Consider the following 20399-nt stretch of genomic DNA (forward strand, 5'->3'; position numbering starts at 1 on the left):
GATATTGCCAAATGTCCCCTGGGTGGCAAAATGCCCCCAGGGGAGAAGCCCAGGTCTAGAGGGGCATGTACCTTCATCAAAGGTGCCCAAGCTGTACAAGAACACTGACTTAACTTACACAGATAAGCCACGCTCCAATTCTTAGCTACCCATGCAAAGAAATATGGCAAGAATTGTTTCAACCTATTGCTGGATACCTGTGGTCCTCTTTTTTTCTTTTAGTGAGAACTCAAAAGCAAAGCTAGTGGTTGTAGCAGGAAGAAAGTCAGCACCAGGTGTTGAGAGACAGGAGGTGGGGGCCACAGGGTGGGAAGTGGGGAGCTGAGATTTCAGACACAGTGTGGGCATGGCAAGGCCAAGGCCAAGGCCAAGGCCAAGGCAGTGATGGTGGAAGTAGACTAAAGTAAGAGCCTTGCAAGCAAGAAGGTCAGAGTATGGAGATTTGCTTCTTGGCCCATCTGGGGCCAAGGGTGGGTGAGTGCGGAGGAGTTGGGGCTGAGGGACCCCTAGCAGCGTGCACAGCCCACGTGGAGGCCCAGTGGTTCCTGCAGAAAGCCCTCAATCTCCAAAGCGGAGAGTGGAGGGGGTAGAGAATCGGGCTGGAATCCCTCTGCTGCTCATTACTTTGCAGTTTTGGGGACTCCCATGACCCCTTTCAGCATCCTCTGTAAAATCGGATGGACACAGCCCCCCATAGGACGGCAAGGCACAGTGGGACCCCAGGCTGGCCACCAAGAGCTTGCAGCACATTCTGTCTGTTCTTCCAAAGTCCACAGACTATTTTTCCTGCAAGTGGAGGGACTCTGGAATTACAGTTCACATACAGGGTTAGAAAAGCCGTGGGGAGTCTGGGTCACTGAATTAGCTTGGATTAGGTTTAAAGCTTTACTCAGGATTTCTGGGACACTCTGGGAGCTTGGCCCTCTGTCAGGCAGCTGCCCCCCTTTGAGCCCTGCATTTTGGCTTTGCCTTACAGCTCTTCCCAAAGCCAGGGTTTTAGTGTTCTCATCCTTAGACAGTATATCACGAATATGACAAAGTAGAAATGGATGCATACAGACAAAGACCGGAAGGAAATGCAGAATAAACAACACAGCCACTCCATTCAAGTGACAGCATCGTGGGAATTTTATTGCTTTTAAGAGTACGTTCAGACATTGTTAAAATGTTCTTTTTTATAATAGGTTAAGGAACTTGAACTTTATTCAGGAAGCAGTAAAGGACCCACTGAAGGTATCTGAATAGGGACATAGGATTTTGTTTGAATAAAGAAACCCGTAGGCTACAAAACAAGTTGAAAACTGTCCTCATTATTCTTTTCCAAAAATTTCTTGACAGTCTCACTACTTACTCTTCTAAAGACTTTTTATTTATTTATTTGACAGACAGAGATCACAAGTAGGTAGAGAGGCAGGGAGGGGGGGCGGTGGCAGGCTCCCTGCCAAGCAGAGAGCCCAATGCGGGGCTCAATCCCAGGACCCTGGGATCATGACCTGAGCAGAAGGCAGAGGCTTTAACCCACTGAGCCACCCAGGCACCCCCATTATTTACTCTTCTAGATTAACCTTAGTGTCCAATTGTCAAACATAAAACCAGTCTTGTCCCTTAAATTGGAATTTTAGATGTATCATGTTATGTTTATGAATTATTTTGAGGATGGATTCACATCTCTACAACACTGGGTTTTCTCATTCAGAAACAAAGCATGTCTCTCTCCATTTTAAAAATCTAACGTGTCATTCAGTATACTGTAATAGTTTTGTTCATATAGGTCCTGCATATTTCTTTAGTCCTAAATATTACTTTGAATGGGATCTTACCGTTTTGCCTTAACTGAAAAAAAAATTATTATTGGGGTTATGGCAGTGCTATGGATCTTTTTTTTTTTAAAGATTTTATTTATTTATTTGACACACAGAGAGAGAAAGCACAAGTAGGCAGAGAGGCAGGCAGAGGGAGTGGGAGAAGCAGACTCCCCGCTGAGCAGGGGCCCTGATGTGGGGCTTGATCCCAGGACCCTGAGATCATGACCTGAGCCGAAGGCAGACGCTTCACTGACTGAGCCACCCGGGGAGGCCTCTATGGGTTTTATTTATTTATTTTTTAAAAATGTCATTACAAATGATTGCAAACTGAACTCCTGGCTTTAGACTGATTTTTTGCTTTAGGCTTACACATAATCTGCAAGTGGACACACATTCCACCTCCTTTCCAGAGTGACACTGCAGATTTATCTGTCCCATTTGCACATAAGAATGGCCATCCGAGTAACATTCCAGGGGCCCTGGTCTACTGGTCTCACCCTAACATGGGTTCTCCACACTTAGCGGAACGGGCAGGACACAGCGGCTTCCCCAATTAGTACTTGTCCGCAATCTCCCAGGGCAGGACTCCAAGCTTCTTGGAATTTAAATAGCATTAAAGTTGTCAATAAAGTAAGCAGAGAATCTGTTGTCAGTCACCTGCCAAGGGACCCGAAAGGAAGCAAATGACAAGTCTCAGAGCAAGACACTCTTGACTAAAGGCTAGAATCTAGAATCTAATTTCGACACACAGGCAACGCAACTTGGAGAAGGACTAGCACTAAAGTGGGTGGAAAGTTAATTATTACTGTGGGTGTTCAATGCAATTGCTTTTTGCAGGGTGAGGCCCCTTGGAGGAACACGCCCACGCCAGGCTCAGGTCTGTATGGGCAGCCACGCCACGGAGGAAGCTTTGCCTCTGTCTAAACTCCCTGCCGGCCTCGGGCCAGTGATGCAGCCCCTCTCTAGGCCTCACTGTCCTCATCTGTAAGATGGGAGTAATGGTGTTACTTAGTTCATCCGGCCTTATGAACATCAAATGAGGGACACCTAGGTGGCTCACCCATATGCCTGGGTGGCATCTGCCTTTGGCTCAGGTCATGATCCCAGGGTACTGGGATCGAGCCCTGCATCAGGCTCCCTGCTCAGTGGAGAGCCTGCTTCTCCCTCTCCCTGCCTCTCTGCCTACTTGTGCTCTATCTCTATATCAAATAAATAAATAAAATCTTAAAGAAAAAAATCAAATGAGTAATTGTTCATAAAGTAGGGCAGATTCTTGGTCTTAATAATGCAAAGTGTTACAAAATAATTCCAGGGGCATGCAGTCTAAATCTTACATAGGAGTCTCCATTTACCACGGGGTGTGGGAGTAACTTTTGTCCCAGACCAACTGCCCCTCCCTATGAGCCTTCCTGCCCCACCCAGCATGGCTCTGCCCGCCTATCTCCTGCTCAGAGGGCACAGCCTGCATGTACTCCCAGTGCTGGTTCAACCCTTAGAATCACAGTATTAATTGGAATCCGACATCAGGGGGCTCTCACAGGAGTGGCCAGCTACCCTCCCAGAACAACAAGCCTGAGCTTTGCCACTGTTACTGTCTTTGAGGTGCCTGGTCACTTCCTAGCTGTGATTCTGATCTAGATGCTGGACTTGAACTTTGCAGGCCAGATAAGGCAGTATGACTGTGTCTCCAAAGAATGGTATTAGGCAAGAGAAACTCAAGAACTTCTCTTTTGGGGTAAAGAGGCTCTCCTACAGTAAGCGCAGGTTTTTGAAAAAGAAAAAAATTATTTGCAACTAAGAATATTAAAAAGATAGAAATACTCAGAGATTTCAATTCTAATATTCTAGGATTATCTAAAATTACATTTAGACTAAAACAGAATAGAACTATCTTTATCTCTGGAAGAAGGCAAAGGTGAGTAGATGATGAAGAACATAGGTCTGGGACAAAAGGAGGGGGAGGGGTCGTACAACTCCAAGGCCTGCCTCCTGGTGGCCACAGGGGAGCATTTCCAGAGGGCCTGTGCTAAATGTTTCACATTGGCTTAATAATATCATATAATATAATGAGAAAAGAGGACCTTACAACCCATGTTCTCTTTGTGTTAATCCACATCAAAATTTCTAATTAATTCATATTAAATATACAAAACCAATTCATTCCTTCATAAATGGAAGTAACCCTGAGTGTTCCTTCAGCATATACTTGTTGTAGATGGTCCATCCACACAATGGAAATATTATCGGGCCTGAAAAAGGAGGGAGATCCTGACACCTGTGGATGAAACCTGAAAACATTAAGCAGAGTAAAGGAAGCCAGACACAGAGGGACAAACATTGTGTGATTCCGCTTATACGAGATCCCCAGAATTGTGAAATTCACAGAGACAGGAAGCAGAAGGGTGGGCACCAGGGGCTGGGGGAGGAGGACAGGGAGTCTGTGTGTTATGGGACAGAGTTTTAGTTTGGGGAAGATGAGGAAGTTCTAGAGAGGGACGGTGGTGATAGCTGTAAATGGTGTGAATGAAATTTAAAATGGTTCAGATGCTAAACTTTGTTATGTGTATTTTACCACAATTTTTTAAAAATGGCTTAAAAAAACTCTCCAACTTACTCTGTTTAGGCAGTATCACAAAAGGAGGAAGAGGAACAATGTCAGTGTGGAGTTGTCTCCTGAAAACGGAAGTTGTACAGTGTGAGTTCCAAGAGTCTCCACTCCACGTGAAATTGGCCACACAAAAGATCTGGAATTCTGTGTGGAAGAATTCTTCCAAGTATGTGACCAGCACACATCTGTCTTAAAGTCATCTCCCTGCCATGACTCTCTCTACAGCTGCAGTTTGTGGAAGTCAAAAGATTTAAGTCATCATGACCCTACATGAATTTTCAGATACCATCAGCAAAATCAGAACAATTAGGACTGGCAGGATGACATTCTATGAGAACAGCAGCTAATTTAACTAAAAAAAAAAAAAGAAAAAGAAAAAAGAAAAAAATAAAGAAAAGAAAAGAAAAAGGCAAGCATCATAAGTGTAATAAGTCAATCAGAGAAAGACGATTATCATATGATCTCTCTGATATGAGGAATTTGAGAGGGAGGGCAGGGGGCCGTGGGGGAAGGGAGGGAAAAAATGAAACAAGATGGGATAGGGAGGGAGAGAAACCATAAGAGACTCTTAATCTCAGGAAACAAACTGAGGGTTGCTGGGTTATGGACATTGGGGAGGGCCATGGTGAGTGCTGTGAAATGTGTAAGCCTGATGATTCACAGACCTCTACCACTGGGCAAATAATACATTATATGTTAATTTAAAAAAAAAAAAAAAAAGAAAGGCAAGCATCAGGCAAATACTGCTTGCTTTAATTATCACATTCAAGCCACTTAACCATGGGAAAGCAGCAGGCAATAATAAACATTTATGTTAATCAGATTCATGGAAACAGAAAGAAGAATGGTGGGTTCCAGGAGCTGGGGGAAGGAGATAGGGAATTATTTAATTGGGACAGAGTTTCAATTTGGGAAGGTGAAAATGTTCTGTGGATGGACAGTGGTGATGGTTACAAGTGTGCAGATGCCACTTGTACCACAAGTACCAGATGCCACTCACCTAGAAATGGTTACTTTGTAAATATATAGATATAGATATTGATATCTATATCTATCTTTTGGGTGAGCACATATTACTTTTTTTTTTTTAAGATTTTATTTATTTATTTGACAGACAGAGATCACAAGTAGGCAAAGAGGCAGGCAGAGAGAAGAGGAAGCAGGCTCCCTGCTGAGCAGAGAGCCCGATGTGGAGCTCCATCCCAGGACCCTGGGATCATGACCTGAGCTGAAGGCAAAGGCTTTAACCCACTGAGCCACCCAGGTGCCCACATACTACTTTTAAAGGGGGAAAAATAACACCAAGTTCATTTTATTCCATAACTTTATGGGGGAAGAAAGGAAGGGAAAAGGGAGACAAAAAAACCTTTGTTTTGTGTTCCTCCAGGCTTTTAAATCTGTTGAAACAAACTGTAATGAATGAGGTGGGCGACCACTCCCACTTCATCCCTGCTTTTGTATCACACACACCTCTGGCACACTCCCGGGGACCTGTGGCCAGTTTCAGAATAATATTTTTAAATGCTTAAAGCAAAGTATATTGAGTTACAAAGTAAATGGATTATTCTGAAAACATATTCTTAAAATATATTTTTAATTCATGCTACATTGTGTCCTTCAGAGTCTAATCAGGAAGTCTATCCCAGTCCTGGTAACAGCAGTGTAACCTACAGAAGATGTTACACATACAGATGTAACAATACATACATACATACAGATGTAACATACAGGATGCAACATACATATAGATGTAACATACAGGAGATGTGCTGGATGCGTCAGAAGGTACAGAGAGGCTCAGAGGCAATGACCTTGGGGACAGCTGGGGCTGGGTTACCATGCTCCAAAGGCCTGGGTAGGTACCCAGAGCTCTGACCTGGGTGTTTTAGAATTTGACAGGGCTCCCTGACAACGACGGGGGGTTTCTGAGTGCTGGAAAAACACTGGAAACAGAACGGAACCCTGCGGCCCGTTGCCTGGAGACAGGCAAAGAAACAGGAAGCAGGTAGGGAGGAGCGGTTCTTTCTGCTGCGTGCCCTGCAGGCCAAGCCCCAGCCCCAGCCTCAGCCTCAGTGCAGGGGAGGAGGGATGGGGGGTGCTGGGACTTAAGAGCCATCAGAGGCAGGCTCCTGTATTAGTGCATTCAGTGACAAGTTCACACCTGCCACAGTGTGAACACAGTGGTGTACACTTTTCCCAGCTGCTCGCAACCACTGAGTAGTGGGAGAAAACACCTGGGATCTCTACAGGTGGCCAAGACGCATACACTTCCCATAGGACTGAAGTGTTCAGCCTGTATTCAAATGGGAGGTAATGCTGTTCTTTCTTCCTATGCAACTGACATCTAACCGAAGGCCCTTGGGGGATCCAGGGACCCAAGGTTAAGTAAGAGTCTTACTGGATCTTTTAAGAGGTCAAATACAGTTCTTTGTCTTGTTTAATTTTGCTTTTATTTATTTATTTATTTATTTATTTGACAGACAGAGATCACAAGCAGGCAGAGAGGCAGGCAGAGAGTGAGGAGGAAGCAGACTCCCTGCTGAGCAGAGAGCCTGATGCGGGACTCGATCCCAGGACCCTGGGATCATGACCTGAGCTGAAGGCAGCGGCTTAACCCACTGAGCCACCAAGGCACCCTAATTTTGCTTTTAAATCACATACTTGGGGGCTGCGGGTGGCTCAGTGTGTTGAGCCGCCAGCTCTTGGTTTTGGCTCAAGTCCTGATCTCATGGCTGTGGGATTGAGCCCTGCATGGGGCTCCCAGGCTTGGCACGGAGTCTACTTAAGATTCTCTCCCCATAGTCCTCTGCCCCTCCCACTCATGGTCTCTGAAATGGATAAATATTTTTTTAAAAAATCACACACTTAATATTGATACCAAATTTCTTTTATGCTTTGAAAGAGAAGGTCATAATGCAAATCCATGCCTTTGTGCATACCTCTCATTTCATCGATACTGTCAACCCCTCCTGCAAGTAGGGAATAGTAATCTTTGCATTTTATTGACTAATTACCTATTTCTGAACACCACAGAAAGGAAAGAGAACACAACCACACTCACAACTTTGCCCCCAACTCATGGTGGAAGTGGGTATTTTCAGATTCCTGGGTGGTCTTCAGAGCATTTCCTGTAATGCCTCTTGCTAGGCTCCCCTGGCCCCACCATGTTGACCATAACACCAGTGTCCTGAGCACCAGGTCAGTATTTCTACTCCTGACTTCTCCAAGCTTCAGTCCACCTGCTCCTTGCCTATGCCAAAGGCATCTCAAACTTGACACATCCAACGAAGAACTCCTATTATCTCTAAGATTCTTTCTCCTGCAGTTCCTCATCCATGGGGGCATGACCGATCAGCACCATCTAAGCAAGCTTTATCTCTCTGCCTCAGTTTCCCCCAAATGTAAAGGAGCAGCAATAATGGCACCGACCTTACAGGCTTGTTGTAGGGACTCCCCCTTTCAGGGTGCACACACAGAACCTTGGTGCCCTCAACACCCACACATGCCTACTGTTGGCCCTCTTCTCAAAGACCATGCTCCCCCACTTCCCACTTCAATGACTGTGGTGTCTTCCCATGGCCACAGCCTCACTCCAGTCACACCCCAGAGGGTTTTCTCAGAGTGATTCCAGTTACCCCAAACAGCACCCTCAACATTGCTGCCAGTGCCACCCTGCCCATCCCCCCATTCACTCATTCATTCAATCAACAAACATGGATCCAGGGTCTACCACATGTCACGTACCAAGCCAACTGTGGATGAACAATGACAACAGGCCATCAAACCTCCCAGGGGGAAGATGGATGTTGCATAATTATAATTTCTTGTACTTGTGGTAAGTGCCATGACATTAAACAGAAGTGTGCCCACAGGGTGCCAAGGCTTGGGGAATGCCAACGGGAGACACGGTGTGGGGCCTTCTGAGGAAGTGAGAAGTGAGCCTCCTGGCTGTGGGAGAAGGTAAGCTCTCTTGTGAAACCTCTGACAGCCTTCCCTCAGAGAATGGGTGAAGACCGAATGCCTCCTAGATGTCTGTCCAGTTGTCCTGGATGTGGCACCCAGCCACGGGCCATACCCACACTGTCCTCAGCTCACCGACTGGTGACAGGTGACTCCGCTCTGCCTCCTGGTGGTGACTCCAGCCTTAGACAGGGAATCCCCAAGTCTCTCCCTTCCTTCCTTCAACCCTCCCTCCCTTCTTCCCCCCACGTCCTTCCTTTCTTTCTTTCTTTCTTTCCTCTTTCTTACTTTACTAAAGCAACTTACAAAAATTGAAGTGTTTATAATAAAGGAGAGCCCAACCCTCGGCTGAAGAATTTAGTTAGTAACCTAATCCATGGCTAAGTTTTATTTAATATAGAAACAAGCTCAATTTTTTAAATGTATTGTACAGTGAACATACATGCCATGATAAGTCTATCGTCTAATCTAAAAAGTTTGAACCCTTCTATATCCCAAATTATAACAGAATTCTATCAAACTCTAGGAAAACACAGCAACTACTTATTAAAGAGAATGAAAGTCAGTATTTTGTGGGTTATGCATTATATTACATACTTGAAAAGACAAGCTGAATCACATTGGAAATACTATAGCTCTTTGTTGAGACCTCCAAGCTAAGGGAAGGATTTTAAAAACACATATCCATTTTTAGATATTTGTAGGATTTTATTTCATTATATGATAGTTACTCTCTTAGAATAATCAGAATAATAAACCACATTTAGAACAACTAAACTTTAATCAATATTTATTTCTCAAGTAAACTTTACCCCCAGCATGGGGCTTGAACTCAAGACCCGGAGATCAAGTGTCCCACACCTGCCAGGTGCCTCACTTTTCTTAAAGGACAAGATAAAATGTGTATTTCACAGGTACAGAAAATTCTCTGCTTTCCATTTTGAACAACTAATATGATACCAGATACCTAAGAATTTTTTATCTTTTATTTTGCCTAATTTTTATTTTTCAAATATTCAGTTTTCATTGACCACAAAAGTTTCTCTTGCACAAGAACTGTGCATTCTGCCTTTGTTTTAAGAAGCTCTATTTTGTGGTCTACTATATTTAAAAAGTCACTAACAAGTTTCTAACAAGAAATCAGTGATGTTGGCCCCGCCTCTATAATGCGGGCCCATCCCGATGGAAGGTCCCGAGGCTGAGACGGCCAGCTGTGTCTGTCCACAGGATTCTAGACCCTGCTAGGACTCATGACCCTATCACTTCTATCACTTAGTAAAAGTTGCAGATCTCAGAATGAGGGGGTGTTCTCCTTTCCACCTGCTGAACAGCCGAAAAATGTTAGGAAATACATTGTCAGACTGGTCAGTTATGTCACTGAAATAGAATTTACTTAGGGGGTGAAGATACTTCAGAAGAAAAACCAGTGACACACGCATGTGTACACACGGGCACACACAGGCATGCGCGCGCACAGGCACGTTCGCACGCAGACACGAGTGTACACAGACATGCATGCGCACAGGTATACACAGCCAGTAAGGTACTGACTAGACCAAGGTGCTGGCTGTGGGCCCCAGCTCCTGGCCAGCTTCTCCCATGGGGGCCGTGTGCACTGGGAGCAGGAGGAGCGTGCAGCCGGTGCACTTCTGGGAGACGCCCCTGCACCCCAGGGAAGTCCTTGCTTCCAGGGTGCCCTCATCTCTTCTTACTACATTTCTCTTTAGTTGTTGCTAGAATATAAAAGACTCTACACACAGTTTGTCACTGTAATGGTTCGCTTCTGTTTGGAAAGTGTCCAACCTATGTGTCTGACCAGTTAGTTTCTTTCTTTTCCTTCCTTCTCTTCCTCCCTCCTCCTTTCCTTTCTTCCTTCCCCCTTTCTTTCCCTTTCCTCTCCTCTCCTCTCCTTTCTTTTCCCCTTCCTTCCTTCCTTCCTTCCTTCCTTCCTTCCTTCCTTCCTTCCCTCCTTCCTTCCTCTCTTTATTTCTTTCTTTCAAGATTTTATTTGAGAGAGAGAGAGAGAGAGAATGGGAGAGAGAGAGATCGCGAGAGGGAGGGAGGGTCAGAGGAAGATGCAGGAGGAGGGAGCCTGACCTGGGGCTGGATTCCAGGACTCTGGGATCATGACTTGGGCTGAGGGGAGACACTTCACCAACTGAGCCACCCTGTCCCAGGTTTCTGACATGTGACAAATGAGCTTTTGTGGGAGCATGGGCTCTGCCTAGATGTTGTTTCCATAGACTGGGATTAAGTGTTTCAGAGACTTACCTAGCGTAGTAAGCCCCTGGCTCTCAGATTTGTACCTACCCACCAGTGCCCGTAGGATACCTGTGCAGTGCAGGCTGTGGCAGGGGCCCACGGCTGGCCAGCAAGCCCACATGAGCTCATCGCTCGGCACTTGGGACAGTAGCTACTGGTGGGAGAGTGAGCACTGCCAAACAAACTGGAGGGGTTGCCTTGATTCAGAATCCTAGACTCATTTTGGATGCCAGAGACTGTTGCTTCCATATGCTATCTGAAAATACTGTAGGTCTCTTCAGAGAAAACATGAGAGTGGGATGGAATGGGACATGCAAAGGTGCGGACTTGGGGCCATCCTCCCCAGCTGTGAACATGCTCGCACCCTCTCACCATGCTGTGTCACCCCCTCTGCTGGACTCTCAAGGGAAACCTTGCCCCAGTAGGCTGGAGAAAAGCTCCCTTGTCCAACTCAGGACAAGGAAACCAAAGCAAACCAAAGGCTTGGAGAGGTCCCAGGGCTGGTAGGCAGGTGGAGGCCGATCACAACCTAGGCGTGCAGAGTCTGTGTGATCACTGCTGCACAAGCCCCCGGACACTGGGCTCTGGCTCAGACAGGCATTGTGTTTGAGCTCCCTGAAGCCTTAGCGGGCCTGAGAGCTCAGCATAATTGTTCCCATGGCATCACGGTGGAAACTGAGGCTTGGGGTTGAGTAGAGTAGTCAAACAGTGCAGGGCTATCCATGGTCCTGACTCTCCCACCCTGTCCCTGGCTACCTTCAGACAGATGTTTTTTCCCATCTATTAAAACCACAGCTGCGAGGGGCCTCCAAGCACCATCTGGCCTGGTCACTGCTCTGAAGAGGAGATGTTATTATTCCAGTCTTGACAAGTGACCTGTCTAAGGCCCCATGGCTAAGCAGACACACCAACGTGTCAGGGCGCACACTTCCTAGAACAGAGTGACCTCCACTTGAACAATACTGCTTTTGGCCCCCAGCTGTGTTTATAGCGACAGCAAATAGCGCATCTGGGACATTTCAGACTTTTTCCTCTCTGAAAAAAACCCAGTTGACAAATCATCCTTAGAGGATGCATTATTTTTTCCCTTTTAGAATTGTAACCATCCACCACCCTTTGTCAGATGTCCAAAGGCACAGAAAACCTGCTCCTCCCAGCTGGGCTGTGTTGAAGGATTTGGTGCTCTTTCTCTCATCCAGACTCCCCTGGTCTCCTGCCAGAAGCTGACTCAGGCGGATTCTGGGGACAGCGATGTGGGACACTGTGCTAGGTGAACGTACCTCACACGGGGGTGGGAATGAAGCATCGTGGTGGGCCTCTGCTCATCAGAAGCTGTTTCCCGGGGAACAGTGTGCTGGAACAGCCAGTTGTGTTCCATGAGACAGTGTTATTTGGAAAGAGAGGCGTGTGTAAGCATTTACCCCAGATGCAGCCATCATTTCCATCCTACTTAACCCCACCCTTCGGCTCTCCTTCATCTGCTCAGCTTCTGTGAGAACTCGAACATCTTACAGGAGAAGCCCAGCTGAGAACCACTCTTAGGTTTGTCAAGAATCTGCCTGGGCAATCTCAACTGAGAAAAAACATTGGCCTGGGCTACAGAAAGGTAAATAAATAATCTACAAATCATCAAAACAAGAGCAAAAAACCTAACACTCCAAGACATGCTTTGACAATTAGGGAAAGAACTTCAAAAACCAAAGCATCAAAGAGCTACCAGTGCATAGCTGCCAAACTCACAAAGGCGAAGAATGATCACAGCACTTGACCCAGTGGGGAGGAAGCCACTTCCAGACCACAGGGGGGTGAGGGTAAATGAAGAAGGCTTTTCAGGAAAGCAATATGGGAACAAGTCTCAGGATCCTCACCCATGTTTACGCTTCTCACATCTGTGTTTGCTCATGTAATATTCTGACTTGAGGAAGTTACAAGAAAGTATTTACCCATAAAGACATTTGCTGCAATGTTATTCATAACTGTAAACAAACACAATACCCTGTGAACAACCTTTGTGTTGGACATGATGGAATGTCCTTTGTGCTGTGTTCTGTGACCATTACATTTTTCAGAGCATTTGATACAAAAGTTGAGCTTATTTCTTCCCTTGAAAAAGAGAATAAACATGCAGTATTTCCAAATATGCAAATGAGACTATGTTCAAAAACATCCATAGGTAAAAGATCAGAGGGGAGTAAAACAAAATTGTCACAGGTTTTATGCTTGGTCACAGTATGGGACATAATATTTATCTTCTTTTTTTTAATTAATTTTTTATTTAATTTTTTATTTTTTATAAACATATATTTTTATCCCCAGGGGTACAGGTCTGTGAATCACCAGGTTTACACACTTCACAGCACTCACCAAAGCACATACCCTCCCCAATTAATATTTATCTTCTATTGTTTAAATTTTCCTTATTATTCCCTACAATAAAAATGTATTCCATTTAATGTAATAAATCAAACATTTCTTTTCATCCACAATATTTATCTTTTTTAGTAATTGCTTCATTTACTCAACAAAAACCCTTGTTTTAGCCAAACCTCAGGACAAATGTTGTAAGGTTGATACACTCCTATGCCACCTCTGTGAAAACAGGGAGGGCTTCCTGGAGGAAGGGGGAACTGAGTCTAGAAGTATAGAGAGTGATGGGAGACACTGTTGTCCCATAGCTCAGTATGTTTGGCATGTAAGATGCCATGGGAGGGAGATGGAGATGAGGTGAGAGGGGAGGCCAAGATTTTTTAAGATTATATTTTATTTTTTTGAGGGAGAGAGAGAGGGTGTGTCTGAGCAGTGGGGGTGAGGGGGAAGGGAGAGAATGAGAATCTCAAGCAGGCTCCGTGCTCAGCTCAGAGCCCACCGAAGGGCTCGAGATCACGACCTGAGCCAAAATCAAGAGTTGGAAGCTCAACCGACTGAGCCATACAGGGGGGCGGGGGGGGGGGCTAAGATGTTAAATCTGTTTGGGCAGCAAGAAGGAACCATTAATAAGTGTGGTAAGGAGGAGACCATGGCATGAGGTTTGCGTTCTGGGGGTCAGGGGGACAGCAAGACAAAGACAGATTTGAGGTGGGAGATCTTGGGGGCAGATAGACAGACTAGCAGGCTGTGAAGGCAGCCACGTGAGGGGACTGGGCCTCAGCTGAGTCAGGCTCCCTGCTCTGCAGAGGGAGGATAGTGGAGGAATTCGGGCTCAGGCAGCTCTGAGCAGCGGGGAATGGGAGACATGGCAGAGGCAGCCAGCCAGCTGGGGGAGTGGGGGCTGTGGGGCTGTGGTGGGGGAACTGAGAGGGGGGTTAGGGCAGGATGTGGAGAATTCGTGAGAGGTCAAGGCCATGAGTGTGGCTGGAGCTGCTGCACAGGCCCGAGCGCTGACAAGAGGGCTGCAGCACAGCCAGACAGCCCAGGACGTGGAGGGAATAGGGCAGGTGGTATCTGGAAGCTAGGTGGGGGCACTGGCCTGCCTCATGGCACCTGGTGAGGTCATTTCACTTCGGTGTCCCATGTGGGAACTGTGGGAACACTACCACCCATCGTGTCGGAGGACTGGTTCTCAGGGTGGCCTCTGTAGCATGACCTATGGGACTATCCTGTACCCCTTGGCCCCCACCCTGCCTCTTGCCCCAGAGGAGAGACAGGAAGAATGAAATACCAGTCAGCCGACAGCTATCACTGAGCCTAAACATGGTTAACAATGGAGGTGTCACACCATCAATGCTTGGCAGCACCCGTCACCATGCCGTCGTGGCTCGGTGGGACCAGTCAGTGTCCCACGTGCACACAGCCAAGGCGGGGCGGGGGGGTGCTCAGGGCAAGGAGCTGTCTCCAGAGCTTGTCTGGTGCTTAGCTCTGCGGAGCACTGCACCTGGGTTCTGGGTTCTACCACAAGCTCACGAATTAGAGCATTTTCTAAGTAAGGACACTGAGGCACAAAAAGGTAAAACAACATGTCCCGAGGCAGCAGTGGGGCTGGGACCCAGGGGCAACTCCTGGGGAAGTTGTGGCCCTGAGGAGTTTTGCACCAAACACACTGGGGGTGAGGGGTCATGCAGCAGGGAGGAGGTCACAAATCTGACTGCAAGGAAGAGCCCGCTCCAGAGGAGCCTCTAGTGCTGTGAGCAACTGGAGCTTGTTTTCCAACAAAGGATGCCAGTCCGTGCTTGCTGCCTGGAGGCGGTATCACCCAGCCAGTCTGCAAGGCCTTCCATCCTTCCATCTGCTCTGCGAGCCAGCTCATGCTGAAATAGGTGTAACAAGCCCCCTGCCCCCGACACACAAGATCAATTTGCATGGCATCCAGTTTTAATACTAATGAAGTTCGTAAGAGCACAGAATTATTTCATTTTTGCAGGGTATTTTTTTGGCATTTTCATGTCATAAAATGAGCCACTTGGAACAAAATCCGAATTTTAAATGTTGGGCTGCTGATAAGGCATCATGTTAAGATATTTTGGCTTATAGCTACTTCTGGGAAGCAACTCATTTCCATGTGAAGAGTGGATGCCCACCATTGGCTCCCTCTTTAAAACCTGTAAGAAAAGTCCAGATCTCTGTATTTTGTAGGTTACAGATTATTTCACTTATATATGTTTTGCTCAGAACTGCAGGCTCTTAAAATTATTCTTTTAAAGATTTATTTATTTATTTCAGAGAGAGAGAGAAAGAGAGAGGATAAGGAGGGGGCAGAGGGAGAGAGAATCCCAAGCCCACTCCCTGCTGAGCTTGGTGCCTGACGTGGGGCGATCCCATGACCTTGAGATCATGACCTGAATCAAGACCAAGAGTCAGAGGCTTAACTGACTGCACCATCCAGGAGCCCCTTAAATTAAAAAAAAAAAAAAAAAATTTTTTTAAAGATTTTATTTATTTATTTGTCAGAGAGAGAGAGAGAGAGAGAGAGCGAGCACAAGCAGGCAGAGCAGCAGGCAGAGAGAGAGAGAGAAGCAGGCTCCCTGCTGAGCAAGGAGCCTGATGTGGGACTCGATCCCAGGACCCTGGGATCATGACCTGAGCTGAAGGCAGAGGCTTTAACCCATTGAGCCACCCAGCTGCCCCCCGAATTAAAAATTATTTTAAAATAGAAACATATCTGGAGAAAATTCGGTCCAGTAAATAAGAAAATCACTGTTGTTTTTCTTAAATTAAATTAGTATTGTATTTTACCTTAACTTTTATGAGAAACTCCCAGAGTTTAATTTCATTAACTTCAGAAAGCATTACCTAGTTTTTTCCACAATAAGCAAAGCTCTATTCTCTGACACTGAGTCAGAAGCTTATTTAAATCTTTCATGAATAATTAAAATTATAAGTATTCTTTAAGATGTGGGAAAAAACTTAAAGTATTTCAGAGTCAGCACAGTGCAATGGCCGATGATAAGTCTGAAGTCATTTATTAGCTTCCAGAAAAATTCCTACACTCAATTTTACAAATAGAAATTCCTGGCTGTCGTGAAATTCTGCAGTGCAATGGAAAACCAAATTAAGGTGGCGTGAACATCAGTAGGCTCCCAAAGTCCTCACAGATGTGCACAGCCTTCGAAACTAGCAATCTTCCTTTGGCTGCCAGTGGCAATCAGAGAGGCACGCAGCTGATTGAACGTGGGTGTTCATTTCCATATTATTTATAGTAGAGGAAAATGGGGGTTTAAGGAGATCATTGTGGTAAATACAGATAAAAATACGATGCAGCCACTGGGCAGACAAAGTAGAACGAGTATTTTATAAAATGCCATTTCCTCGAATTTAAAAATTCAAACAGAGAAGTTGAAAAAGGCAAAAACACACTTCCAGGGACCAGACACTCACACTTTGGAAAGAAGTGCCTTCAGCTTCTGAGTGGCATTTCTTGGTGGAAAGTTCCTTTTCTCTGGCATAAAGACTTGCCTCCTTGGAGATTTGGCCTTATACAGAATATAATCTGTTTCTTCCGAAGGCAGGGTTCATGCCCTCGGACAGACTGCCTCACCTCCAGACCCCTGTCCCCAGGACCCCGGGACACCTGCTCCTGTGGGAGTGTTAGTGGAGGAGCCCCAACCCCTGCCTGGTGTCCGATGCTGCTGGCATCACCACCGTCCGGCCACCAACCTCTCAGTCCGTGTGCTTTTCTCCAACCACGCCTATGTCCCAGCACTTGGGGGAAAAGGCACACAATGGGCTGGGAAGTAACACACACTCCGTAAATTCAGGTTATGGTTTTAAACAAGCTTTAGTTCCTAGAACATCCTTCTTGTCCTGCGGCGATCCCTGTGGGGACAGCCAGCCTAGGGATCCAGCAGGAGATGCAGGAGATGCTGCCTGGAGCAGTGAATGGGTCTGAAGCCCAGGGAGCTTTTGGGGCTAGGAGCAGAACCCCCCGCAGCGGCCCTAGAATGGGCAGTCCCTTTGAGAACTAAGAGCAGCAGCCAGCAAGAGCCGAACAGCAGGCCCACATGTGGATGAAGCCACGCTAGAGAGAAAGTCCGAGTGTCTGTCACAAACCCAAGCCCGGTCCTGGGCCCCACCATGTCCATTCCCACCCCCAACAACTGTAGCCCCCCAGATTCTGCTCCCTCCACAAGAGCAAAATGCCAGCCACATTCTTCTCCTTGTACCCCTTTGGTTTTTCCGCTGCTCACCGCACTGGTCATTTCCCTCATCCTCCGGGTGACTATTCTCTGTGCCTGGCTCCAGGTGCGGGCCAGGTGAACTTCCGGCTCACCTGCTTCGTCTCTCCAAGAGCCCCAGTGCTCTGTCCTCAGCATCCTGCTCTCCCAATCTCCTTAGTTCATCTCATGGACCCACATGGCTCCCGCCGTCCCCGAACTTGGGTGACCTCCCTGTCTCCTCTACGATCCAGGCCAACACGTTTGGCCGACGTTGGCTAGATCGTTCCATTTGGGCAGCCTTGAGCCATCTCAAACACAACACTTTCAGAAGCTAGCTCTTCTCTTGTTCCCCACCCTGCCCACCAATCTACTGCCTTCCCAGTTTCCAGAAGGGGTGCAAAGACCTCATACCACCCTCCCCAAGCATGCTCACCAGAAGCCTGGGAGTTCTGCTATATACCTCCTAGTCCCACAGAAGGGCCACGATCTCTAGCAATTATTTCTTCAAGCCGCAAATCCTAGCCCTTTTTGTTAAAACAGTCATAGTTATAAAATCAATGCATTTTAATTCAGAGAAAATAGGTTTCACTCTAAATAACCGGACTGAGAATGGGAGCACAAAACTGTCCCAGTTACAAGGTGTTATTAATGGATGGTATTGCAGGACAAACAATGATTTCAGGTCAGTTTATGACATATTATTATATATCTTCAAGTCCCAAGAGGAAGGGAAAAAAATGCATTCTGGTGTTGGACCTGACCAAAAAAATGGCTTTCCTTATGTCATCTAAGGACTTAAGGGGACGTGGCACACACCACATACTTCAACCTTGAAGAACAAAATCATACAGGTGATGCTCGAGAACACCTTGCCAGGTGAATGTCATCCTCCAACAATTCACGTCTACCCAGAACTTGTGAATGGACCTTGTTTGGAAATGGGCTCTTTATAGACATGATCAAGCTAAGACGAGGGCCTTCTGGGTTAGGGTGGTCCTGCTCCAATGACTGGGCTTCTCCTAGGAAGAGAGAAACTTGGACCCAGAGACTCAGACACACAGGGAGAATGCTACGTGCAGCCGGAGGCAGAGATGGGAGGGACGGGTGTTCAAGCGGAGGAGTGTCGGTTTCATTCCAGCAGCCTCCAGAAGCTGGGAGGCAGACAAAGAACAGACTCTCCTTCAGAGGTTCCAGAAGGACCTTATGCTGATTGCACCTCGATTTTGGATTTCTGGCCTCCAGAGCTGTGAGATAATACATTTATGTTGTTTGAAGCCATACTGTTTGTGGCATTCTGTTCTGGCAGCCCCGGGAAACTAATCCAGACACTGTCCTATATCGCGCTGGGGACACAGTCTGCAGCCAGATTTCACATTTACTCATGTTCTGGGGAACCTCTGGGTACCTGGGTGAGGACAGCCCTTGCCATGAAGCCTGGCCACGGAGCTACCACTGGTGCCCTTGGCTTTTTGGAGCTGTTCTTGGGCAAACACATGGCATCATGCTCACCTCCCCACCCTATACCTGGGGCCCAGTCTTCCTCCTGGAATGCGCTCATGGACTTGAACATCGCTATAACAGATGTTGATGTTGTTCTGAAATCCCATCCATGGTGATGAGGCCGTTGGGATCTTCACCGTTCTCCTGCCCAACAGGATCAACAGTGAGGGCAAAGACAGTCCCACGGATAAGGACACAGATGCCAGTAAATCATTGCTCCTAAGGCGGGGTGGTGGGTGGCCCAGAGATGGAGAGCAAGACAGAGGCATATGGAGGATGGAGCGACAGCCAAAGTCCCAGATTTGACTCCGATTGAGAAGGACAGAGTGGTTGCCAGGAGGACAGCCCAGCTAGCTGAAGGGCCTGGGGGATAGACCCTTTCTGTAGCAGCATCGGGGAGTCAGCACGAGGGGAGCCAGGGGTGCGGCATCTGGGCAGGCTGGACACCCCATCCAGTCTTCATCGTGTCCCCAGAACTAGTAGCGACTGGGCCAAGCTGACCCCCCCAACAGAGGGGAGAATCAGAGGGCGGGTCCAAGTACAGCCTGGCCACCTCGGGGGGCTTCAGTCCAGCACCCCCAGAGATGGCCCCTGGCTAGTTCACCTCCAATGAGCTAGTGAGGCAGCCCAGCCCAGGAAGCCGTAGGGGACAGAGAGCAAGGCAGGCCCGCAGGCACAGGGACTGCCCGCCTTCGCCGTGAGGCTGAGCTTGGCTCTCATTTTTTCCACAAGAGCTAGATGGCCCAGCTTCATTCTCTTCCAGAATGCTCCTGTGGTGGTTATGCAGGCTTTTCTCCCGCACGATCCTGGGTTCCCTGGAGAGCTCCTGGACAAAAGTCCCCGCAGGTCCCACACCCTGTTCCTCCTCCCCCACCCCCCACCCCTGCCAAAGGATGGGTCAACCAGGACATGGTAATATGTGGGGATGCTTGGCATCAGCCCTGGGACCTCAGAACTCAGGGTTTCTGGAATCTGAAACTGTCCCCTCTTCCTCGGCTCCCCTCCCCCACCTCCCATTTTCTGTTTCATCAGCAAGCGAAGCCCTCCACCACCTCCATCCATCTCACGACTTTCTCGGAGGCTTTTGGGGCCAGACCATGAGGGTGCCATGCTGAGGCCCGTCCAGGCTGAGTGCCCTTCGGGGGGCAGAGCCAAAGCAAGCTCTCCGCATCTGGCCATCAGGCAGCTTCCTCAGCTTCAACACTTGGAACAAAGGAGCTGCTGCATTAGGACGAGTCCACCATTGGCCCATGGCTCAGGATTGCTCTTCTTGTCCCCACCTAGGCCCCAGATGGAGCTGACCCTCTGGGAGGGCAGGCGGCAGGTGGCCTGCGCTGCCTTGTTTCCTCCCAGACCTAGCATGCCACCTCCCTCTCTGTTGGTTTGTTCTGGATGGTGTCTGGATGACAGGCAAATGACCTGACCTTGCATGGCGCCCCGTGGACACAATCAGAAGAACTGTGCTGAGGGCTCACAGGGCAGCTGTGCTCGCGTGCCAGTCCCACGAGGGCGCTGTCCTGGAGGGCTCCCTCCTCAAGGGATGCCAGCTCCCCTTTGTAGCAGAGTTCAGGCCAATGCCCAGGCTGTGGGTGCAGCCTCCCATCTGGAGCTGGGGGTCCGACTCTGAAGGGGATAGAGGAAGGGTGCCATCTGGAGCTGGGGGGTCCAGCTTCG

The 20399-nt window shown here is 47.6% G+C and overlaps 1 protein-coding gene and 1 long non-coding RNA gene across 11 annotated transcripts in view; one reads left to right on the plus strand and one right to left on the minus strand.

Annotated features, from left to right (window-relative positions):
- The window catches only part of LRRFIP1 (LRR binding FLII interacting protein 1), a 136419-nt gene that overhangs the window by 87156 nt on the left and 28864 nt on the right, over positions 1-20399 (minus strand). The window lies entirely within an intron of this gene.
- LOC309844351 lies at positions 6375-12925 on the plus strand. The gene is made up of 3 exons (XR_014300627.1): positions 6375-6723; positions 8286-8373; positions 11730-12925. It is a non-coding gene; the product is annotated as an uncharacterized lncRNA (long non-coding RNA).

This window comes from Mustela nivalis, assembly GCF_964662115.1.
Source record: "Mustela nivalis genome assembly, chromosome: 11".
Classification (NCBI taxonomy): domain Eukaryota; kingdom Metazoa; phylum Chordata; class Mammalia; order Carnivora; family Mustelidae; genus Mustela; species Mustela nivalis.